Source organism: Cupressus sempervirens, chromosome 2 (genome assembly GCF_028749045.1).
Source record: "Cupressus sempervirens isolate cs-2001-9-10 chromosome 2, ASM2874904v1, whole genome shotgun sequence".
Lineage (NCBI taxonomy): Eukaryota > Viridiplantae > Streptophyta > Pinopsida > Cupressales > Cupressaceae > Cupressus > Cupressus sempervirens.
Window position 1 is genome coordinate 305,870,580 of NC_143119.1, and position 26,711 is coordinate 305,897,290.

A 26,711-nucleotide genomic window follows, 5' to 3' on the forward strand; every position below is an offset into this window, starting at 1 on the left:
TCCTCTGTTGTTGGCGACTTTTCCATATTTGTGGCCTGTGTCTTTGACTATAATTAGCACATGATTAAGGAATTAAAATTTTATAATGAGAATCTTGAATGTGTCATGGTCTTGGTTATTTTTTTAGGTTGAAATTTGATTTCAGAAGGGAAAGCAACAATGGCAACCAATCCTTCCATTTTCAAAAGTGGCATGTTAATATCAACAGGGTAGTCCCCTGAAGTGGTGTCAATGAAGAAATCTAAAGAGTTGGATGAAGCCTCTATCTACTCTTTGTTAGATGACACAATAAATTTATCTACTCCAAGAATCCTCAACACTTCCTCCTTCTTCAATATAGGTGTGCTAGAAATTATAACATTTAACCCAAGGCCTTTCAAAATTTTACTACCATATGGCCTAGCCCACCAAGCCCAATCACTCCAAGAGATTTGATTTCTTGGTTCATGTGATGGTGCATCATGGGGCTATAAACAATAATACTAGCACACAATAGAGGAGTTGCCGAAGCCAACATGTAGATTTTCTGGTATGTTAAACCAGTACCTTTGGTGAACAATAATATGGTTAGAATATCCTCCTTTAGTTATTGTGCCACCCACATCAACGCCATGAAAGCTGAAAATACTTACCTTCACACAATTAACTTCTATTTTAGCATTCCAATATTGACATTCTTAGCAAGAACTGACATATGTGCCAACTCCTATGCAATCACCAACTTTGAAGTGAACCACATTAGAACTAGTTTCTTTGAAAATTTCCACAATCTTGTGCCATAACACCAATGGATATTTTGAATCACGATGTTTGTTTTGAGACCAGACAACATTTGCATAACTAACTCCAAAATGTGTTATCTTGAATGAGATGTCATCTCTTTCAACTCTTCCGTGTCACTTTCACCACCCTTACCAAGAGCAAGAGCCCCTCCAAACCTTTCTTCTAACTCTTCTTCAATTTATTTATCCCTTTATAATATTCTTCTTCTTTTCAAATTTCTCAGTAACATCTTGACCTGATTTGAAATTCTTTCTTGAAATCCTCAACTTTCACAGTTTTCTTTCAATCTATTAGTGAAACTCTTAATGCTCGACTTATAGCCAATTGAGATTTTGGGGATCCATGGGCTCCCATTCATAATTTATCCCCCTTTTAAAATCCTTTTAGAATCATTAATTCATACATATTTACATTAATACGATGAAATCAGTCGGGCCCCAAGCGGGTCTGACTAAATTTTTATTCATTTCCAAACACCTAAAGTGCCAAAGTGATCCTTTCACCCTCTCATACTGATTAGAAATAAGTTTGATCACCGAACCATCAATTAAAGATCAATTTACCATTAATATGAAAACTGTCAATTTAATACTAGAGGGTCCTTTGACCAGCTTTAAAAATTGACACAAACACTTGACTAGGCTTTGAAATCTAGCCCACTCATTCTCTCTTCTGCACACTTGTACCATGTCAAATCTCATCTCATGAAAAATTTAGGATCAAAAGATATTAACTATTGAAGTTTCCCTCTCAGAACTATTTGGAAGAAAACATGTTAGAAAACATATTTTGTGTTTAGATTTTGCTTCAAAAACTAAGTAAACAGACACTTGGGGGCACAAAAATTGGCGTATTTGTTCACTATCATGACAAGAGTATAAATCTACAATTTGGGCTCATGATGAATAACTAGCCGCAAATGGTGAGTAGTCAAATTAGGCTACTCAAAAGTCATAGATTGGGAACAAATGGTAGAAAGTAGTTTTTGTAAATAGAATGGACCTGGGAAAGTATGCAGATGGATTCATCAAGATTTGAAAATTGGCACACTCGAAGTACTTTTATAGTACAACATATTGGTAGAATCCATTCAATCTTCCCTATCATGAATCTCAAGATATGACATTATGAATAGGTGTACCGATCAATCTGCATTTCTTGACACCAGTAAAAAGTTTCAAACTCTTAATGCTCGACTTATAGCCAATTGAGATTTTGGGGATCTATGGGATCCCATTCATAACTTATCCCCCTTTTAAAAACCTTTGAGAATCATTAATTCATACATATTTACATTAATACGATGAAATCAGTCGGGCCCCAAGCGGGTCCGACTAATTTTTTTTTCATTTCCAAACACCTGAAGTGCCAAAGTGATCCTTTCACCCTCTCGTACTGACTAGAAATAAGTTTGATCACTGAACCATCAATTAAAAATCATTTTACCATTAATTTGAAAACTATCAATTTAATACTAGAGAGTCCTTTGACCAGCTTTAAAAATTGACCCAAACACCTAACTGGGCTTTGACATCTAGCCCACTGATTCTCTCTTTTGCACACTTGGACCATGTCAAATATTGTCTCATGACAAATTTAGGATCAAAAGATATTAACTGTTGAAGTTTCCCTCTCAAAACTACTTGGAAGAAAACATGTTAGAAAACATAATTTGTTTTCATATTTGGATTCAAAAACTAGGCAAAAAGACACTTGCGAGCACAAAAATTGGGCTGTTTGTTCACTATCATGACAGGAGTATAAATCTTCAATTTGGGCTCATGACAAATAACTGGCCACAAATGGCAAGTGGTCAAAGTAGCATACTCAGAATTCGTAGAGTAGGAACAAATGGTAGAAAGCAATTTTTTCAAATAGCATGGGGCCCCTTCATCTTGTCACTACCTTCTTTCAACTATGCAAACCACTGGCCATGCCATGGGCTTCTATTGTTGACACCTCCAGAATTTCTTTTGCATTTCTTCTTCAATCTACTACATCAAATAATATTGGCAAGATTCCATGGAAAACAAATTTTTTAGCCAATGGGCTTTGTCAATGTGTTCCTCTATTGTTGGTGACTTTTCAATATATGCGGCTTGTGTCTCTAACTATAATTAGCACATGATTAAGGAATGAAAATTTTATAATGAAAATCTTGAATCTATCATGGTCTTTGTTATATTTGTAGGTTGAACTTTGATTTCAGAAGGGAAAGCAACAATGGCAAATATTCCTTCCATTTTCAAAAGTGGCATGTAAAGATCAATAGGGTGGTCCGCTAAAGCGGTGTCAATGATGAAATCTAGAGAGTTGGATGAAGCCTCCAACTACTCTTTGTTAGATGACACAATAAATTTATCTGCTCCAAGAATCTTCAATGCTTCCTCCTTCTTCAATACAGGTGCGCTCAAAATTATAACATTTAACCCAAGGCCTTTCCAAATTTTACTACCATATGGCCTAGCCCACCAAGTCCAATCACTCCAAGAGATTTTCTTTCTTGGTTCATGTGATGGCACATCATGGGGCTATAAACAATAATACTAGCACACAATAGAGGAGCTACCAAGGCCAACATGTAGGTTTTCTAGTATGTTAAAGCAGTACCTTTGGTGAACAACAATATGGTCAGAATATCCTCCTTTAGTTATTGTGTCACCCATATCAACACCATGAAAGCTGAAAATACTTCCCTTCACACAATTAACTTCTATTTTAGCATTTCAATATTGACATTCTTTGCAAGAACTGACATATGTGCCAACTCCTATGCAATCACCAACTTTGAAGCGAACCACATTAGAACCAGTTTCTTTGAAAATTTCCACAATCTTGTGCCCTAGCACCAATGGATATCTTGAATCACCATGTTTATTTTGAGATCAGACAACATTTGCATAACTAACTCCATCGTGTGTTATCTTGAATGAGATGTCATCTCTTTCAACTCTTTTGTGTCACTTTCACCAACCTTACCAAGAGCAAGAGCCCCTCCAAACCTTTCTTCTAACTCTTCTTCAATTTATTTATCCCTTTATAATATTCTTCTTCTTTTCAAATTTCTCAGTAACATGTTTACCTGATTTGAGTTTCTTTCTTGAAATCCTCAACTTTCACAGTTTGCTTTCAATCTATTAGTGAAACTCTTAATGCTCGACTTATAGCCAATTGAGATTTTGGGGATCCATGGGCTCCCATTCATAACTTATCCCCCTTTTAAAAACCTTTGAGAATCATTAATTCATACATATTTACATTAGTACGATGAAATCAATCAGGCCCCAAGTGGATCCAACTAAATTTTTTTTCATTTCCAAACACCTGAAGTGCCAAAGTGATCCTTTAACCCTCTTGTACTGATTAGAAATAAGTTTGATCACCGAACCATCAATTAAAGATCATTTTACCATTAATCTAAAAATTGTTAATTTAATACTAGAGGGTCCTTTGACCAGCTTTAAAAATTGACCCAAACACCTGACTAGAGTTTGAAATCTAGTCCACTGATTCTCTCTTTTGCACACTTGTACCATGTCAAATCTCGTCTCAAGAAAAATTTAGGATCAAAAGATATTAACTGTTGAAGTTTCCCTCTCAGAACTACTTGGAAGAAAACATGTTAGAAAACATAATTTGTGTTCAGATTTAACTTCAAAAGCTAGACAAATAGACACTTGGGGGCACAAAAATTGGGGTCTTGGTTTCATATCATGACAAGAGTATAAATCTACAATTTGGGCTCATGACGAATAACTGGCCGCAAATGGCAAGCAGTCAAAGTAGGCTAATCAAAATTCGTATACTAGGAACAAATGGTAAAAAGCAGTTTTTGCAAATAAAATGGGGCCCCTTCAACTTGTCACTACCTTCTTTCAACTATGCAAACCACTGTCCATGCCATGGGCTTCTATTGTTGACACCTCCAGATTTTCTTTGGCATTTCTTCTTCAATCTACTGCATCGAATACTATGGGCAAGATTCCATGGGAAACAAATTTTTTAGCCCATGGGCTTTGTCAGTGTGGTCCTCTATTGTTGGCGACTTTTCAATATTTGTGCCTTATGTCTCTGACTATAATTACCACATGATTAAGGAAAGAAAATTTTATAATGACAATCTTCTGTCATGGTCTTGGTTATATTTGTAGGTTGAACATTGATTTTAGAAGGGAAAGCAACAATGGGAAACATTCCTTCCATTTTCAAAAGTGGCGTGTAAAGATCAATAGGGTGGTCCCCTGAAGCGGTGTCAATGATGAAATATAGAGAGTTGGATGAAGCCTCCATCTACTCTTTGTTAGATGACACAATAAATTTATCTACTCCAAGAATCCTCAATGCTTCCTCCTTCTTTGATACAGGTGTGCTAGAAATTATAACATTTAACCCAAGGCCTTTCCAAATTTGACTACCATATGGCCTAGTCCACCAAGCCCAATCACTCCAAGAGATTTTCTTTCTTGGTTCATGTGATGGCGCATCATGGGGCTATAAACAATAATACTAGCACACAACAGAGGAGTTGCCGAAGCCAACATGTAGGTTTTCTAGTATGTTAAAGCAGTGCCTTTGGTGAACAACAATATGGTCAGAATATCCTCCTTTAGTTATTGTGCCACCCACATCAACACCATGAAAGCTGAAAATACTTCCCTTCACACAATTAACTTCTATTTTAGCATTGCAATATTGACATTCTTGGCAAGAACTGACATATGTGCCAACTCCTATGCAATCACCAACTTTGAAGCGAACCACATTAGAACCAGTTTCTTTGAAAATTTCCACAAACTTGTGCCCTAGCACCAATGGATATCTTGAATCACCATGTTTATTTTGAGACCAGACAAGATTTGCATAACTAACTCCATAGTGTGTTATCTTGAATGAGATGTCATCTCTTTCAACTCTTCTGTGTCACCTTCACCACCCTTACCAAGAGCAAGAGCCCCTCCAAACCTTTCTTCTAACTCTTCTTCAATTTATTTATCCCTTTATAATATTCTTCTTCTTTTCAAACTTATCCCCCTTTTAAAAACCTTTGAGAATCATTAATTCACACATATTTACGTTAATACGATGAAATCAGTTGGGCCTAAAGTGTGTCCGACTAAATTTTTTTTCATTTCGAAACACCTAAAGTGCCAAAGTGATCCTTTCACCCTTTCATACTGATTAGAAATAAGTTTGATCACTGAACCATCAATTAAATATCATTTTACCATTAATCTGAAACTATCAATTTAATACTAGAGGGTCCTTTGACCAGCCTCTAAAAATTGACCCAAACACCTGATTGGGCTTTGAAATCTAGCCCATTGATTCTCTCTTCTGCACACTTGTACCATGTCAAATCTCATCTCATAAAAAATTTAGGATCAAAAGATATTAACTGTTGAAGTTTCCCTCTCAGAACTACCTGGAAGAAAACATGTTAGAAAACATAATTTGTGTTTAGATTTGTCTTCAAAAACTAGGCAAACAGACACTTGGGGGCACAAAAATTGGGGTGTTGGTTCACTACAATGACAAGAGTATAAATCTACAATTTGGGCTTATGATGAATAACTAGCCGCAAATGGCGAGTAGTCAAAGTAGGGTACTCAGAATTCATAGACTGGGAACAAATGGTAGAAAGTAATTTTTGCAAACAGAATGGACCTGGGAAAGTGTGCAGATGGATCCGTCAAGATTATAAAATTGGCACACTTGAAGTACTTTTATAGTACAACATAGGGGTAGAATCCATTCAATCTTACCTATCACGAATCTCAAGATATGACATCATGAATAGGGGTACGGATCAGTCTGCATTTCTTGAGACTAGTAAAAAGTTAGAAATTGCATTTGGAATCACGTTTGAAAACTAAACAAATGGATTCATCATGATCTCAAACTTGAAACATAGCAACTCTCTAACCTCTAAAATACAATGCAATAGGAATTCCATCATTTTGGTCAACTGGGTCACAGTTATAACAAGTCAAACACGGCTTCCTAGAATTCAAAACAATTCATATCAGCATGACATTGATAAATGACCAACTTTGAGGGATTCAAGACCTAGTCAAATAGACTTGAAATGACTCAAAATTTAAAATATAGGGTCTTTGGTATGGACACTAGACACTCCCAAAGCAGTGAGTTGTGAAATATTATTGGGTGTGAGATATTCAATTGCAAACAAGGCCTCCTATTGCTATTTGACACTTAGGTGAAAATGTAGAATTGACAACTGCTCAAAAGACGACTTCATGAAATGGCTTCGAATGAAAATTTATCACCATGGAATATGTGGACATACTAAGACAACTATTGGGGCTCAAAAGTATAGCCGGGTACACATGCATTTTTCACAATTTATTACAAACTTGTAAGCATCTTTGAACATACATGGCCAGTAGAAGAAATTCCTAAGGATTTTAAAAGTAGTCACTGTAGATGAGAAATGTCCTCCACATACATTTGAATGATATGCTCTCAACAAGTTTTCCTATTGTTCTGCATCTACACATCTCAAAAAGGTTTCATCCATCCCTCTCTTATACAAAATGTTGTTGGAAATCACATATTTTGTAGCCTTCAATCTAAGATTCCATTTTTCTTTATACCTCATGTTTGGAGGGCATTCACCATATGTCAAAAAGTATGCTATGCTGGAGAACCAAGGGTTTTTTGAGCTTACTAACAAAACAATGGATGCTTCTTTAGTATTGTCTGTTTTCGGCCATCAATTTACATAAACCTTGTCCTCTTACTAAAGAAGTAGGATTAATGGTTAAATCATATTCCTGAATGTTAGTTACCCATACAACTCTTTTATTTACCCCAATTAACTGTTGAGTTAATATACTTTTTACTTCTATTTCTGGCACATAGACAATTGAATGGGAATGTAGAATGTAATACCTGAATTGCTTCAATGCCTTCAGCATAGCGAATGCATGTTTCTCCATTTGGGTATAGTTTAATTCATGCTACATCAAGGGAATGCCCATGAAAGCAATTGGGGCTTCATTTTCTTTACCATCCCTTTGAGTCAGAATACTAGACAGAGTATGTTCTAAAGCATAGCAGTAAATGATAAAATCTTTTTCAAAATTTAAACTCACTAGCATGGAAGCATTTGAAATGGCTATTTTAATATCCTCAAAAGCTTTCTTGCTCTCTTCCTGCCATCTAAAGGGATGTTTTTTGCTCATCATACCCAACATATGTCTTACCTTTTTAGAAAATTTAGGAACAAAACTTCTTTAAAAAATGATTTGACAAAAGGACTTCAAATCACTTCTATTAGTGGGTAGTGCTAGTTTCTGTATTGCCTTCACCCTTTTTGGGTCAATCCTTATACAATCTTTAGAAACAATATGTCTAAACAATTTTCCTTCCTCTACAAATAACACATACTTTTTAGGGTTGAGGGATATACTGTGTTGTCTGCATCAATCCAACACCATTCCCAAGTCTCTCAAGTGATGTTTCCTCCTCTTAGAGTATATAGTCAAGACTTCAAGATATATTACAATTATTCTATCCCTCAAATATTTAAAGGAAGAATTCATTTCTCTCTAAAAAGTCACTCTTACATTGAATAAACCATATGACATCCAATTGTAAGAAAAAGTACCCCAAGGAGTAATGAAGGCCATCTTGTGTTGATCCTCTGGTGCAATACTAATCTAATTGTAGCTTGAATACCCATCAAGCATTGACATAACTTCCAATCTAGCAACTATTTGCAAAATATGATCCATAGTGGGAAGTGCATAATTTTCCTTGAGACTAGCTTGATTTAGATTTCTAAAATCCACACAAATTACTTATTTCACCATTTTTCTTTCTCATGGGGACAATATTCGCTACCCAAGTTGAGTGATGAATTGGATAGATTATGTAGGCTTTTAACATCTTCTCCACTTCTTTAAAAATAGCCTCAAATACCTTAGGATTATAGTTTCTAAGCTTTTGTCTAAAGTTAGTAGCTTCTAGCTTTAAAGGTGTATGATGTACAAACTCTCCATTTCTAAAGTTCTTCAAGTCTTCATATCCCTACGGAAAGACATCATGATATTGGGCAAGGAGTTTATACAACTCATCCTTCTCTTTGTTGGAGTAGGTTCGGCCAATGGAAATCCATTTGGGGTTTCCTTCATTCTGATATTTATTTTGTCATGTTCCTTTGCACCTTTATCAGGGTCAATTCTCCTATTTTTAGTGCTATAATCTTTTCTTCGAAAGAGATGTTCTAAAGACACCAACCCCTTTGGGATCAAATCACCTTTCAATTGAACAACTTCTCCTGATTCAATTGATTCTTCTCCAATAGGTTTACCCTCATGGTTTGATCCTTCAAAGAAAGTTTCAGCAAAATTTCCAACACATTCAATGAAATCCTTCAACTATGCATCACTATCAAAAACTTGCCAGTGATTTAAATTATTTTGGACTATAGGTCTATAAATTATTTCAATCCTATAGGTATCACTTTTGAACTCTAGGTGTGGTAACAACAAGGAAGCTGGAACAACTAAGGAGTCTGCTGTAGTATTTTGAGAACGAGGCACAAATTCAATAGAAAAGGCTTCAAAAGATTCAATGTCATCCCAAACTAGATTTCTATAGTGTTTCAACAAATGTTTCCTTACCTATTTTACAATGATTTCAGCATCACCCCTCACCGTCAGTTGCTTTAGCCCCTTTGCTTTGGCTTCCTACAAACCTAGGAGAAATGCTTCGTACTCCATAATGTTGTTTGTATTATGAAAATATAATTTAAAGGAATATGTAAATATGTCTCTTGAAGGTGAAATCAAAACAACACCTACCCTTGACCCTAAATTTGAATAACTTCCATCAAACTCCAGAGTCCACAGGGCTTCATCACAATTTTCTTTTTCAATTTCCTCACATTGTTTCTCGTGTAATATAACATTGTTTCCAAACTAAAATTCTTCATACAATATCTAAGCTTTAGGATTGTTTGAAGGTACAATTTTGTATTTATTCTTTGTTTTTCGCTCTAGTTTTATCATTTTCTTCCCTATTGGGATGTAAGCTTCAGACCAATCCATCTTGATTTTTCCACCAATATCTTTATAGAAAGTCCTACTAAGAAACATTCCATAACTAGCTAGTATGTTAGCTACCAAGATAGTAAGTTTTAACCTTTTCTCTAAGCAGGCATAAAGAACATCTTGCATGTCTATCACTTGGCCAACCAGGGGTATTTGTTTCTTGTCCATATAATAAAAACACCAAAAAGTTTTCGTAAGATGTAAGAAGATGGCTTTTACAAAATGCATTGGCATAATATTACTAGTTGCTCTAGAGTCAATGATATAGTTACTAAGTTTTTGTTTGTTTAATAAAAAGGATATATAGAAAGAATTGGGCTTCCTCTCTTCTATCTCCCCATCAACACTATTAACAACTAGTTCCCTATAAGGAGCATTTTTTTTGTATCTTTCAATTATAAAAATAGGTTCACTTGAAGCCTTTGGGCTTTCAATCATATTATTAGTAAATTGAGCATTAGCAGAAAAATCTCCCTTTACATATTGGACTAACTTGTCTAATTCCTTAGGATTCAACATTAAATATTTGGCTAGAGAAATGGATATAGAAGAAGACTTACAGAATTCTATGATATCAAAAGCTGATGTACCAACTATTGATTTTTTTTTGGGAAATATTCTAGGCTATGTTTTTTTTGTAGAATCAGCTTGTATGTGTTCTTTTCCCTTAGTATTTGATGGGTTTGGACTGATTCCTGCATAGGATTTTTAATTTCTTTGACCCCTGGTCATTACTATACAAGCAGGGTCTTGAAATGTCATGAAAACATCACATCCTCTTTCTGTATCATGTTCATATTCAAGAAAATAAGCACCTACACTTTCACTTTCTTCTTTTTCACTTTCAAGTTATAGTTCTGCTATGAGAGCATCTTTCACTAATTGAATACAATTTGACCAATCAGCTCAAGTTCGTTTATCATAATCCATAGTCATATGAAAAGAACACATTGTCTCTTTATGGACCTGTTGGGACTAAAAATTGCATGCTTCATTTTTAGTCACGTTTCAAAATTTTGAGAATACAAGCCCCATAAACGCTTTTGATGAGATTGTACCCCGCTGTCAGTATGAGGCCTAAAAGGTGTTCAATGATTCTAACACCTTCCATTCAGCCCGTCTACCTATTCCATGAAGATAAATCATCATTATGAGCTATTTGGCTAAGTCCCGTTTTGAGCCAATATCAAATTTGCATTTTCACCTTAGTGTCAAACAGCGACAAGAGGCCTTGTTGGCAAGTGAATATCTCACACCCAAAAATGTGTCATGACTTACCCCTTTGAGAGTGTCTAATGGCCATATCCAAGAACCTATGTTTCAGATTTTGAGTCGTTTCAAGTCCATTTGACTAGGTTTTGAATCCCTCAAAGTTGGTTAGTTACTGTTTTCATTCATTTGCCCTTTGCACACTTTTCTGGGAGGCCCTGTTTGACATGCTATAACTTTGACCTAGTGGATTGAAATCTTGAATTTCCTTTTGTATTGCATGGTAGACATCAGAGACTTCCTATGTTTAAATTTTTAAGTCTTGACAAATCCGTTTGATCAGTTTTCAAACGCGATTCCAAATGGATTTTCTAACTTTTACTACTGTCAGCATTTCCAGATTGATTGGAACCCCTGTTCGTGACATCATATCTCCTGATCTGTGATTGGTGAGATTGAATGGATTGTACCATTGTGTTTTCCTCTAAAAATACTCCAAGTGTGACATTTTTCAAATCTTGACGAATCCGTTTGCACACTTTTCCAGAGTCATTCCATTTGTAAAAATTGTTATGTTGTCATTGTTTCCTGTCCTACAAATCCAGGTAGCCAACTTCAGACACTTGCCAAATTCGTCCCATGATTCGTCATGATCCCAAATCACAGATTCATATTTTCCTCATGATAGAGAATCAATGCCCCAGTTTTCGTCTTCCCAAGTATTCATTTGTCCAGTTTTCTGAGCCGAATCCAAACCTAGTTTATTGCTTTCTGATGTGTTTTCTTGCAGATAAATCCGAGAAGGCAACTTTGATGGTCAACATCTTTTGACCTTGATGTCGTCATCCAACGAGATCTAGCAGGCCTGTTGAACATGTCAGAAAGAACAGAGATCCTAAGTTTCAAAGCTTAGTCAGAGTTTGGGTCAGTTTTCAAAGGCAGTTAATGAACCTCTTGATATCAAATTGATGGTTTGCAAAAAAGTGACAAAATGAGTCTTAATTAGCAGTTTAGTGACAGATTTTGATTTAGAATTCTATTAGATGGCTATTAGATCAATTTGAGGTGTCAGTCACCCAAAAATGAAATTTTTTTTTAGTCGGACCCACTTTGGGGTCTGACTGACTTCAGCAAGCTAATAAGGATTCAACAAATTAGTTTCTTGTTCCTGGGGCAGCAATGGCTACACTTGCAATGCTTGGTGTGCTTCATGTTCTTTGGCTTTATCAGGATAAAAAGGTGGAAGAAGAGGAAGTCAAAAGAGTTAATCATGTAATGAGCCCTAGTTTGAGTTGAAAGGGCTTCTCTGATGGGAAACAAATGCTCTTGCCTGAATTTGAAGATCTTTTCTCAAGAAGTTTGGAGTTCCAATTAGAAGAGGGAAATCTTTTGAGGAAGATATCTAAGAATGATAGCTCATCAAAATCTCATTGTATCGACTTACAATGGAGATAATTCCAAACCCCAAGGAAGTGGGTGGTGTGAAGGTCCTTCTGGTAGATTGTATGAATGTCATGCCAAAATTTTCAAATATAAATCATCCCATTAGAACTAAAATAAACTTGCCAGCAAGTTCTGTAGCTTCTAATCCATGATTCAACACATAAAGAAGCAGCCCAAATCAAAGTATGAAGACCCATAGCTCGCGCAATAAATGGAAATGAGCACATATAGTTTTAAAAGGGAGATATCACCTTTTCCAAAGGAGCAATCAAGTTTTAAAAGAAAGAGTGTGGCATTAAAGGAGCCCCACTTTGTGAGAGGTATCAGCAATCAAAGCCACCCAAGTAGAAGAACTCCTCACAAATCAGGAAACACCCTCAGAAGAGACCAACGTCAGATTTAGAAGTAGAAGACCCCAAATTGATCAAAGAAAGCTGTCAAAAGCTCAGAGCAGCGCCACCAAATAGCAGAGAGCCTCACGCATTTTTTAGAGGCAGTGCATGGACAGGGCAGAGAAGAGAAACATGCAGGAGGGGCGTGATAAAACTCACTAGAAAAGGAAAACTATTATGAGATTTTATCCCACATGTAGTGGGCGACAATACTTTAGTATTTTAAATAGCATCGCACATGGAGATAATGGTGTCTAATGAGACAGTCGGCTTTTAAAGTTGAGCCTTGCTTGTGGGGGTCACGGGGTCTCAAGTCAAAGTGGTCTTTTGACTAGCACGATTTAGAACGCGACGTATGAACGTAAGTTGAGCTTCAGTGTTCTCCGATATTATGCTCAGTGTAAAAGCAGAGGGTGATAAATATTTCATTACGACCATATGTGAATTAAAGACCCTGTAGGCCTGGGGAGCAATTTTTAAACATCTTCGGGGATACGCTCATAGCATGAGAGCGTAAAGGTCGTAGGAGCGTAAAGGTGAAAGAAAAAGCTTTACGAGGCTACGGGAGAAGCTTCAGCGTATAGTCGGGAAGAAAATAATGAAAGGGTCCCGATGCTATGAGATTGTTTAAAATATCAATTAAAAATATTAAAGTGTTGATTGCCATAAAAGAGTAAAGGGTGAAAGGAAGCGTATGAACGTAAGAGAAAATTTAGAAGCTTCTGGTGGTTTGAATGCGAGTAAAGGCAAGGCTGAGCGTGAGAACATAAAGCAGAATTTGGGGGCCCCCGATTCTATGGGAAATGAAAATTTGAAGGAATTAAAGGATTAATTAATTAATTAATTTTCCAAAGGTTATGGCCAATCAACATATGACAAGTGGCGACAGCGGATTGAGAGAGATAGAAAATAAAGTTCAAATGAAAATTCAAATAGGATCAACGCATAAGATGCAAAATTTAAATGAATTTAAATTTTTATATAGTTTGGACTATATACTTTTTTAAATTTTTCATTTTTAATGTTCTGTTCTTAGTCTAGGGGCCTATTTTTCAAAATGCCATAACGGGGGCAATTTTTATCAGAAAAGGGTAGTGCAATAAACTGTTGGAACCGGGAGAATCTAAATTTTCCAGATTCAGGGTCAGATTATGCACAGGTCTTCACAGGTTCAGTGTATAAGCAAATTTTCAATTTTCAAAGGCATTCTCAATGGAATGAGCAGAAATCAACACGGAGTGTCAGAATTAGTTGGGGGACGTATTTTGATGTTTGCTGAAGCTTAAAATGAATTTTGGAGATGTTTTTCCCTTTCTTGAGTTCATTTTTAGCAAATTTTTGTCGTTCCAGATCAGGAATCAAATCAGTTAATTGTTCAAATCAGATATTTCAAATATTTTTGTGCTGGTAGAGGCCTAATGATTGAAGATTTGATTCATCAGTTGAGGGGAGAGATGAGAGAGTTGTTTTAACCTGTTGAGAAGGTTTTCCAAGTGGACACTTGTCAGTTACAGATCAGATCCGACAATCAACTCTTCTCCTATATCTTTCTTGTCTTTCTCTATTGTAAGGGTTCCAGTTCCTTGGAAAAAAATTTCTCATGACTGTGATACCAGATTTTGGATCCAGTTCTTGATGCATTTCCAATACTGAGACACCATATTCTTCAACATTTCTCTATTGTATTGAGCAGCATGTATGTTTATTGCAGACAGTTCTTTTTTGTTAGGTGATCTATGAGTTATTTTTTGTACGTCTTTCATGTATTCATTTTCAAGGAGAATGTATAAAATACAGCAAAGGTTTCCAAATTCAATTTGAGTCTTATCTCCTATTTGTGGATCTGTAATATTTCTAGTCTGTGATAAAGGATCATAGATTAGGGTGCATCTCATTTTGGAATGTATGTGGTTAAAATGTCTTACATATGGATCAAAGACCCATGTAATTGCTTGGCATTTATCACAAGGTTTTGCAGATTTCATGATGGGATATTTTGAGTATGAGATTCAAACCTGAAGTAGATGTATGTTTACAAGGTGAAGGATAGATCAGGGATTTGGATGTAGTAATGTGTCTCATATTTCCAAAAGATGTATGGTTATAATTCATTTAATTGCCCAATAGATAAGGCACTGATCAGAAATAGGATCACTAGATTTTGTTGCTCATATTTGGGTATTGCTGATATCAACATATTAAATCAATTTTCCCTTTTATGTTGAAAGCTATTCAATGTTAACCCGCACTTATCATGCCAGTTTCATGAAGTGTGTTCTTAGCTATTTCATGCTTGTGATTCCTGGGTAAGTATAGAAGATTTAGGGGTTTTTATCTACTTTACATTAGATTCAGTGTATGCTTTGACAATTGGTACCATATAAGGAATCTATAGGTTAACCCACCTAGGTTTTGCAGAGCCTGAAGTGCAGAAGGAGTATAGCCTTACAGTTGGCCTAGTGTCTGAATGGGCATGTTGAAAATGGGAGTTAGCTGCCCCTACATGTGTCTTGTTCTCATCAGGGTAATTGGAAATGGGTAACATTTTCAAACACCAACAGGACCTCTTCAATTTGCAACCTTGTTTGAGGGGCAATCAATGTAGGGGCTTTGCCATAATTTTGGGGTTGTTGATGCCTATGAATATCCTGATAAGGAGCTTGGTAAGGGCCATGAGGTTTATTTTTCTATCTTTTCATCATTTCCACGTCATTCATCAACTTTTGCATTACAGGATCTATAGGAGTAGAGGATGAAGCAGTCATAGAAGTTTGAATTTATCTTCTCCATTTGCTAGCAGTAATAAATGCATCTTCCAATTGAATAGCTAGCCTTTGGGCAGTGGGTAAATCAGAAGCTACATCTTTAATGAGGTGAAAACTTATATCCAGAGGAACAACATTGACAAAGAGTATCTTTTGGTTTTCTTTATTAGGTCTAGATGCTATAGGAATTCTTTGAATTAATCTTTTGAATTTTGCCACAAATTCTCTCATAGGTTCGTGCATTTCCTTTTTCATTTGACTAAGCTGAAGTAATAAGGAGCACTCATTATCAGTAGCTTTGAATATATTTTCAAATGCAGTTTTCATATCATTCCAACTAGTAATGGAATGTTGGGGTAGGTGATTAAACCAATTAGCAACAACATCAGTTAGTGTTTGGACAAATAGTCTAACAACAATTTCTTGGGTAGGGACGCTTATAATACCAACAGCTATGTGAAAGGCACTCAAATGATCATCTGTTAAAACTTTACCATCTCCACTAAATTTAGGCAAGATTTTTGTGGCACCTTTAGGCAATGCTGCAAGATTGACACCAAGGTTCAATGGACCTATATTCTGCCCCCATGGTTGATTGACAACCATTTTTGGTAATATAACTTGTAGAGGTTAGATATTCAAATGAGAACAAAAAATAACTTTCAATGGGAGTAAAGACTACACTAAAGGTGAGAAAGGGGACTGTTTTGGTGGGGGACTAGGTCTACTACAAGACATAGTTATCTTCTTTTTGTGATTATTAAAATTAGGCAGGAAAGTCAAATTCTTTAAAGGTTCAAAGTTTTCATCTAGGATCCCCTTTTCTCTTTCTCCTCTTGTATATCTCCTAGCAGCTAGCTCTACCTCTTACTTCTTTATTTAGGGTCTTGTAGGTGCTTGGGAAAGCCTATTGACCACTGCTTCTTCTTGAACTTTAGGCATGCCCGTCAATAGTTCAACCCATTCTTCTTCTCTTTCTAGGGGACTCAATACTTGTTGAAATTGTTGGCTATTTCGATGCAATGTCTAGGCAGTTGTAGTTAAATCCGAGACTATGTCCTCCTATGTATCTTCAAATCTAAGATTACTATGTAACACAAGGAACACATCATTATATGGGAGAACCATCATAATTCATTTCCTTTTCAAAAGTTTGGTTCTATTTTACAAGGAGTCTTCCCAGTAGAGACACCAAAAATCTATTAGTGAACAAATTGTCTTTCTAATTACACAATGATAAGTTACTCTATGCCCAAGACTTGGAAAGTACAAAAATGTTCACAACAGTTGAGAAAACATCATGATATTTGTTTTCTCTCTATATTTATAGATATAACTTCCTTTATGAGACTTGTCAATGAATTAAAAATAAATTTCACACTTTTTCCAAAAAGTGCATAAGGTGCTCTCACATACTCTTAGGTAGCAACGTGACAATTTATTCATACAATAAGGATAAAAAGCTCATAGTCTTTTCACTATAACCAATTATTCAAAAGAAATGGAATGCTTCAACAACTTCATAATAACCATTCAAGAAAATTGAGCAGTATAAATTGCAGTAGAAATAACGATAGATGTTTCAAACAATAAATCAAATGTTCACAAAGTAACAATGATTTAATCACTTCAAACGCCAAGTTTTAAAGCAGGATCAAAGATGATATATATTTATATTTAGAAAGGTCTTTCTTACACATAGTCATTCAAAAAGAAAATGTGTGTGTGTGTATGTGCGCGTGCACACGCACTACCTATCTATTGCTATCTAAAAAGAACCTATTTTATCAGAGTATTTTCTAGCTTTCTATTCTAACTCATAATTAGTTCCATGCCCCAACATTTATAATATTTTTACATATCTGAAAGGCCTCCATTAAAGCCCAACCATTTTGGTTGAAATAGTTATGATAAAATAAAAATAATTTAAAAATGGTTGCAAAAGACACAACCAGAAGTAGCTATCTTGATTAGACTTCATTGTCAACCTTTTCCCCTTGGCCCATAGTTTGTCTTACCAACTTCTAGCTTTTGAAGGTGTTCATAAATTCTTATTTTGCATGAGAATGGGGGTTCTTCAAACTCAGTAGCTTAGATCTACAGGCATCTTTTTGCCATTTGAATTCTTGGATCTTCAGACTCCACCATGACATGAGGTTCCTATTTAAACATAGCATGGATTCAATATTTGCTAGTGTGGTGAAATAACTAGTGGTAGGTGATTCATTGTCTTTAATCTTTGCAATAGAATCAATGAAGATTTTTGTTAATGCTTCAGAATCCATGTTGCCATCATCAAATTGTAGAATTCCTATAGGATTCACTATGTTCATATCCTTAAGAAGTTCCTCATGCATCCTAACAATCTTGGTTTCAATGGATTACATTCCTTTAATAGCTTCTTTCTAGATTGATTCTTTCCAACTCATATTATTTTTCATAATGAACAACATATAAGAATCTAAAATTTTCATAGGGTTCTCACTTAGATATTTGAGCACTCTACACTTTTCAACTTAGGTCACCTAGAACACAATAGCCTAACATTGACTCTATTTGGTTTCCCATCCTAGAGTAAGGGTTTGAATTTCACCTAAGAGTGTTTCCCCTTCAATATACATAGTGGTAAAATCTAGGATGAATTTGTTACCTTCTTGAATTTGCCCAATCATTGCCAACTTCCCCTTTTGCATCTGTTTAACCAATTGCTAACTATCTACAGAATTAGGATTGAAAGATTGAGGAGTCTGGACAACTGGTAAAGCCTTTAGATTCATCAATGAATCTATATAAGCAACCATGGTCACCACGAAGGCTTTGAGTTCCTTTTTCTCTCTGCTATCCTTCTCTAACTAGGTCAACATATGATCAAAATAAAACTCTAAAAACTTATTACATATATTTCTATTTATGGTCCCAAGTTCAACACAACTAACCTTGAAGCCTTCATTGTTAGTTTCTCCATATTTAGTTTTCTCTTTATACGTGGCTAATTCCACTGTGATTTTCCCAGTTATTGGATCTTGAACCAAATGAGCATCAATTTTTAGCTTTTTAGCCTTGCAACCACAAGTTGCATACTTAGTTACAATATCTTTCATAGGTGTACATACTGGCTACAAATTCCTTTTCTTACTGATTGAGTTAGATAACTAGGATGGAACAATAGGATTAGCATAGATTATTTGAGTATCCCAGGTAGGGATTATGAATATAGGTTGATCCACCCTAGGAGCTTCAATGAATTTCACTTCACCATTAGGATTGTTTGAGAAACCAAGGCCATCACCTAAATCTTTTCCTTAGGTCAGCATCTTTTCCTTATGAACTTCTTACTGCATGAGAGCTTTAGACTTGGTTTTAGGTCTAGTTCGACGAGTTGTGTTTTGTGTATGAGTTGGTGTCCTTTTTTACTTACTAGGAGTTGACACACCACCTATGACTTGCTAAGAAAAATGACCTCTTCTCTTATCCCTTAGTAGCTCCTTCTTCAAATCCCTTTTTTGCATGATAAACAAAAAGGAAAATCTATGCTCTTTTTAAGGGAAAGAGAACATACATGCAAAAGTACAACCTCATAATGAGGAATTCATTATAAATCAACTATAGCTAGGTTCACACATTTGAAATATTTTAAGATGAACTTTTTATTAAATACTTCCCTTTGTGGCTGTACTGATAATGATTAACTTCAACTGACACCCAATCCTTCTTTTTCATTAAAAGATCTCCCACTTTAAATCATGATGATGATTTCCCATGCTTGAAGTTAAGGCACTCCTTTAAATTATTACCTCCTAATGTGGTGATTAATTCCTTTGGAAAATGGTGGCTTTTAACAATCCACAATCAATTTCTGCCAAGGAGCCTTAGTGGTAGAACCGCTTGAAACAGCTTCAAACCAAGATTCAAAGGGGTTTGAAGTAGTTCAAAAGAAGACTATAGTCTTGTGCAAATTACCTATAGAAGAAAATGGCCAGCATAAAACCCTTTGATTGAACTACTTTAAACCAAGGTTCAAAGTGGTTCAAAGAGGTTCAGACAAACATAAGGCTTTGTACAATGTTTTTGATGATTAGGACAACATGATGTTATGATAGGAAGCTTCAATAACTGGATGGGCAATTTAGGAAAGTTTAACATATGGCAACTCACAATATGGCTAACACCACTTTTTGATGATTCTCCTTCTTTAGTACTAGTGTAACCCAATGTAGTAGTATTACTATTGGATCAAGGAGATCTCATCAATTGCCCAAAATGCTTGATATCTTCACTAGGTTCATTGAAACTTTCAGAAAATTCTTTTACTATTTTCAGACCATTTCTCAATTGTTCATTCTACAACTTCAGTGTTGTGATCTCAATATATTTTCCATTCAATTCATGATTTTTGATCATCATTTGATTGAATTTTTCCAATTGCATGTTGCCAATCCTATTTACGGATGATGTTTTCTCTTCTAGTCTGTTGGTCAGTATCCTTTTTTCATCCTCAATCATGACTTTGTCTTATTCAACTTTTCTTTTCTACTTAGTCACCTCACATAGTAATACTAATTGGAATTTTTTCTCTATCTTGAGATTTCTAAGCTCTATAATTAGGGCTCCATTATTTTCCATTAGATCTGCATGTACAACATCAAACTCGCTTGAATTTCCATCTGCAAATAATTCAATAGTGTCAATCTCTTGGTATTGTTTGTCATTCTCTTCAATAGATATATTTTTCCTTCTCTTCAATGATTGCTTTAACTCATCTCTTGCTTCATTTACTGATGTTGGGAAAGTTGGATTTCAATCTTCTAATTATCAATAATCTTTCCCAAGTTGTTGACTTCCATCTTCAAGATCGTTCCTTAAAGCTGCAAAGCTTTCCTTTTTAGAGAACCAATTGCTCTGATACCAATTGTTGGAAATACAATAGGGAAACTAAAATCTATGAGGTGGTGGGGGTGAATCAGTCCTTCAAAAATTTAACCATAAATTCATTCACTAGACATCCATCTCACAATTTGCATGTAAACTAAAATAGCTACCTAAACATATTCATCCATAGTATGAAATCAAAAAACATTCAATACATGTATGACACAAGATATTTGGTTACCTAGAGACCCTTTAATTAGAAGGTAAAAATGGGGTGGGAATGACGCCCACAAATCTCCACTTTTGCAATAATAAAGTGTATCCAATGAAGGCTATAATGTTTGATCATGAAACATGATCTACCCTATGAAAGGTCTACCCTATTAAAGGCTTACAAGATTGTTAGATCTTACCCTATTAAAGGATTTCAACACCCTATTAGAAGTGTGCCTAATTAAAGGACTTTAACTTAAAATGAAGTAAGAACCTTGTTAAAGGATTTACAATAGTTTGTTAAGACTACTCTATTAAGTGATTTAATTGATTCACCTTTTAGAATGTCCTAGCAATGATCCTATAGTTAGTACTGTGTTGTTGGATAACATATCACCTCTTTCTAGATGTGTACTTGATCCTCAGTAATTGGAGGTATCTCTTCTATCCTCTAATTTCTTTCCGTTGTTCTCCTCTAACTAATTTTGCAATGTATCTTAGTTCACAACTCCTTAGTCACCATCAATGCTCTGTTTATGCATGCAAACTTCTCTCTTTTCTCCTTCCACATTCATAGAAAGTTTAGGGTTTTTCCTCCTTAAGAAGACTTAGGTGACTTAGGGTTAGGTATGAATCAATGATTGTAATTAATCCATTTAGTCACTCAAAACATCTATTTAGCCAATTTGTTACATGTATTACATAGGGATCTGCAATACAGATTCATCCTTATCATCTTAGAATCATAAAATAATCCTTAAGTTGGCTCAAAAATAGTTTACATAGAAGTTTGTACCATTACAAAAAACTATGTCCAAAACTATTTACTTAGCATCTAAAGTGTTTGATGCTTGGCATCCACTATCTCTTCAATGTTGTAACTCAACCTCTGAATGACTCAATGATTACTAGTTACTCAACATATACTGTATATCTCTCACTTGACATATACTACCTAGAAACTTATACTTAGCATACATTACTTGTTCGGCATGAGCTAAGTAAATGACTTAAGTATATTGTCACTCATTTGTCAAAACCAATTTAAGATTAACACCAAATAGCTTCAGTATCCTTACTAAATAATACAATGGTTCATCGGCATTGTCCAATAACAACTTCTATTCCAAATATCTTTCTTTATCCACTTACTCTTCCTCACTACACCAAACACTTCTCTAATCAAAACATATTTTTTATCAGATTCATAGGATGTCATATACAAGTTTGTATACTTGCAATACACAATATCTACACTTGATGGTACAATTCACACTCTACCTCAAGGAAAATATCTTTCCTTTATACCAAGTCCTCAAAAAATTTATTGTGTTAGTCTTGAGGTTTTCCCAATTTACAATAATAATATAGTACCAATGTAAGATATTACATTTACAAGTTACATTACATTTTTACAACTTTCACATTTACACACAACTGTCAGCTCATAGTCTTCATAACTCTTCACTTGATGCTCATTAGGATGTGCGTGTTTGACCATAGAATATTCATCTTGTTTTTTACCTTTGTCCAAGTCTAGATAACATGATTCTATCTCTATTAAGATATATAATCAAAATATGAATAACTATTATCCAGTAGCTCTACCTTGACACTACATTCACTAAATCTCCAATAACATTGTAGTGTCTTCATATTTTGTCATGTGATCTTAACCATAACATCAAGACACTTTATAGAAAATTATCCTATTCCTCAAACCTCACAAAGACAAACTCTATCTCTTGTACTACCTATCTACATAGAATAACCAATATGTTGAGAACAATGATAAAATCTATCATGAATGTGAGACATAACATCTAATTCATGTCTCCAACAATGTTAAGATACTCCACTATAGGAACACCATCAACATTCATGCTTAATTGTATGGATGTTTCTACAACTCTCCTCTTCCACTAAATTATTTAGTGTGTAAAATTGCCTTGGAGTTACTAGCTTCACCTTGTTTAGTAGAATTTTCTCTTCCACCATTATTCTAGTATCTACCATGTGTATTATTTTCCTACACTATTATTACAGTAATACATTAGGGGGTAATTTTTTATGGCCATTCCTAATGACCAAGAAAATTGTGAAGAATTCTATTTTTTTTAAAAAAAATTAAATAAAGCTCATGTTCAACATAATTATGATATCCAAAATGTTCGTTGTAATAAATATGATAGTTACATTGCAATGCACTGCCCAAGAACCCATGACAAAGTAAACTAGCTAGACAAAACTTGATACAATTTTTTTATTTTTCCTTTTGATAACACTAAATATACTTAATACAACATGAATCCAATAAATTAAAAATGTATCAAAAAGAGATTAACCATTAAGTTACTATAATATTTCCAACTTTATCAAAGGTTCTAAAGACATGGTTACTTCAAATTAGATTAATTACAATACTATATTAGATCATATTAGTTATACAATCCAAATTAAATCATATATTGATATTATCACATGTGTCTTATATCATATGATTCAATATAGTTAAGATATTATACTATTTTGCATTCTTAACTAAAGGTGATCTTTATTAAAAACTTGAATATCATCAACTCTCCAATTCATAATGACCACCATGTTGAAATTTTATAAGTAGACACATCCTGCCAAACTAGGTGTAACATGTTAGATACATGATCATAAATAAATTCGTCAAAAATATCTTACCTATGCAAACCATTAGTTAAAATGTAGTATAATTATTTTTAAAACTTAAAAAAAAACACTATGGGTTGGACCTTAAGCCTCAGGGTATCATCATTAATGGACTTTCTACATTCATGGTCAAAGAATTTGTAGTTTGAATCTTCTAACATCAAAATATCTATTTAAAAAGCTACATAACATGACATAGAAATCTCATCAAAGATGTGACATAAAAGTTCACCTAAATGATCAACAAAATGTCTCAATGTAATCATGAAAAGGCATCCTAAACTAGAGGAAAATATAACATAAAATGAGGGGATTTCTAGGATACAAATGAAAGGGACTCATCATAATCATCCAATAGTATAACCATCTTGTATCCTCTCTAGAATTAGTACCTAGATATACATCATATGCGAATAATTACCTCTCTAAACCAAGGTGTCATTCTGCCAAATCAATGCTTCATAGATGCTGAAGCCTTCACCTCCAATCCTCATAGAAGAGTTTATGCATAGCCTAGGCAAGAGAAATGTATCATTATATTTTATTAGTGTGAGATCTCAAAAACCTTTAATTTTATTAAGTTATCATTTGATTAGAAACTCCAGAATAAGATATCAATGACTACCCACTTTAGGCTCCATCCCCCATTGCAAGCTATCCTTCACACTATGTTCCTAGAAAGACCCTCCTATTCTCCAAAAAAATAAAAGAATAAAAAATTCACAAATGGAGCCATATGAAATTCTCATAATAAAAAATCCTTAAGACAATGTTTGGAGCATAGATGCAAATCACTAATAAGATCCATAAAGTTAATATACAAAGAGGACATCAATTCATGAAACATTATTAAGGAATTTCCATATAAAATCCCCAAGTTTTAGGCATTTCCTTTGTTCCAAATTCCTCATTAAATAAGATAAATTTTCCTTTCGACCCATAATAGTACATGGATAAAGTAATGCATCTTTATCCACCAAAAGAATGATCTGGTTCCAAGAATATCAATAAACCATAATACAATAACATCAAGATCACCATATACAAAAACCTAAGATCAAGAGAGTAGCCTTTTCCACAGGTTAACATTTAGTGAATTCCAAGAATAGGATTCCAAGAACATGACTTGGACCCTAATGCAACTTTATTTACGTGATTAGATCTAATACAATCATTCCAATGAAATTAATAAGTTGTGAAAGGAAATAAATACCAAGAAACCTATTAACCCTAAGCCTTTGGTACACAAAATGAACACAAAATTACTAACACAAAGATAAAGGTCTTACAAATACATTCCCAAAAATAAAATACAAATTTTCTATATAAGACCACCATAAGACAAACATAACAACCATTCCAAAGGGTCTTACAATCATTCTAATGAAATCAATATGTTGTGAAAGGAAATAAAGACCAAGAAATCTATTAACCCTAAGCCTTTGGGACAAAAAAATAACAAAAAATCACTAACAGCATGATAAAGGTCTTACAAATACATTCCCCAAAATAACATACAAATTTTCTATATAAGACAACCATAAGACAAAAATCACAACCTTTCCAAAGGGTCTTACTATAAACTAACACAATACACCCACTAAAGTAAAAATAAGTTGTGCCTAATAGATAATATCAATAATATATATTCATCCAATAACATGCCAAATGAAAGAAATCACACCAGGGAATGGATGAAAATGTGTATTGTTAAAATCCTTTGTAATTTACCTATCATAATAATATACATATTAGATACTTCAAAACTGAATTTCAAGTACATTAACTAATCCAAAACAAGAATATCTGAAGATTAGATTAATTGTGGCCCTATATAATGACCATGAACTAAAACCTAATTCATACCTAATAAAATAAATAAATAAATAATTTCACTTCTAAAATCAAGGCAATAATTAAATACAAATAGTTATTTACTTACACATGTGTGTGCATACACAACAACATAGATAAATGCATATGTGTCTTTAGTTATATATATGTATATCCACACACGATCACATATGCATATGTATTTATATGTATATGTATATGTATATGTGTGTGTATATATACATACATACATACATACATATAGGTATATGTATGTGTGTGTGTGTGTGTGTGTGTGTGTGTGTGTGTGTGTGTGTGTGTGTGTGTGTGTGTGTGTGTTTGTGTGTGTGTCTACATGAAAGTTGATAATATTCCTTTGGGGGTGTATCCTAAGTATTTCTAGAACACTTGGAGAGATTGTTAACATGATTGACATGTTGCATTCATGACTATGTTTATCAATAATGTCAATGTAGAATTATTTCTGTTAAGACAAGTAGAGTAGAAGATAGAGGAGAAGGTTGTATGGATTGTGTATTGATGATTAGGCCAAGCATAGTTAAGGATGTGTCCTACAATATATTATGATGACATGGATAAGTGTGAATACAAAGAATCAAGTACATGAAGAAGATATGCTTGATTTACAAAAGATCTAGTAAGAAGATAGGGTATCTAATAAGTGGTTTCTAATGATTGATTTTTATCTCTTAATAGGGATAGAATCATGATGGGGGTGCACTTAGACTATGATAGTAGATAGACTAATAATGACATCAGAAAGTGTGCAAGGTTTGAGGTCATGTGAGTGAAAAATTGTAAAGATTGTGAGCTAACATTATTGTAAAATAATTGTTTAGATTAATGAGGACCTATTGTAATTAATTGTGAAGACCTCAAGACCAAGTCAAGGAATTATTTTGAGGATAATGTATAAAGAAAGGTTATTTTCCTTTTGGTGGAAAATGAATTTGAGAAGTGAAATATGAATTGTGCATGTGATATGTGAAGTTCATAAATACATATAAGCAATCCAAGGAATTATTTGGATGTGAAGTTGGTGATCTTGTATTGAGATCAGAAGAGGTTTGGTCTAGTCAAGAGGATAGAGAAGTTTTGGAAATATAAGAGGAGTAACCGAAAGGGGAATGGTGAATCATTTACTACAAAAATAAATCCCAGATCCCTTAGATGTCAATACAAATCAAAACTATGATTAAAATGTATATTGGCATAAATTGAAAAACACATATGTACTTGGTTTACTCTAGCAAATACTATAACTTGGAAATAACTAAATATGTCATTCACCTTAAGCTCAACTTAGTTGCATACACATAAAAGAAATAGAATGAACAAAAGTGACACCAAGATTTAACATGGAAACCCAATTTGGGAAAAACCACCAATTGCAACTAGTTACTGATTTTCACTCTTCTAGAGTG

General features: G+C 34.4%; 3 pseudogenes; all 3 read right to left on the reverse strand.

The window, feature by feature from the left end:
* Positions 1 to 80: 80 nt before the first annotated feature.
* Positions 81 to 2,723, reverse strand: LOC149572295 (putative cinnamyl alcohol dehydrogenase 1 pseudogene; annotated as a pseudogene).
* Positions 2,724 to 2,927: 204 nt separating this feature from the next.
* LOC149572296 (putative cinnamyl alcohol dehydrogenase 1 pseudogene) lies at positions 2,928 to 4,687 on the reverse strand (annotated as a pseudogene).
* Positions 4,688 to 4,875: 188 nt separating this feature from the next.
* On the reverse strand, positions 4,876 to 7,742 carry LOC149572297 (putative cinnamyl alcohol dehydrogenase 1 pseudogene; annotated as a pseudogene).
* Positions 7,743 to 26,711: the final 18,969 nt, after the last annotated feature.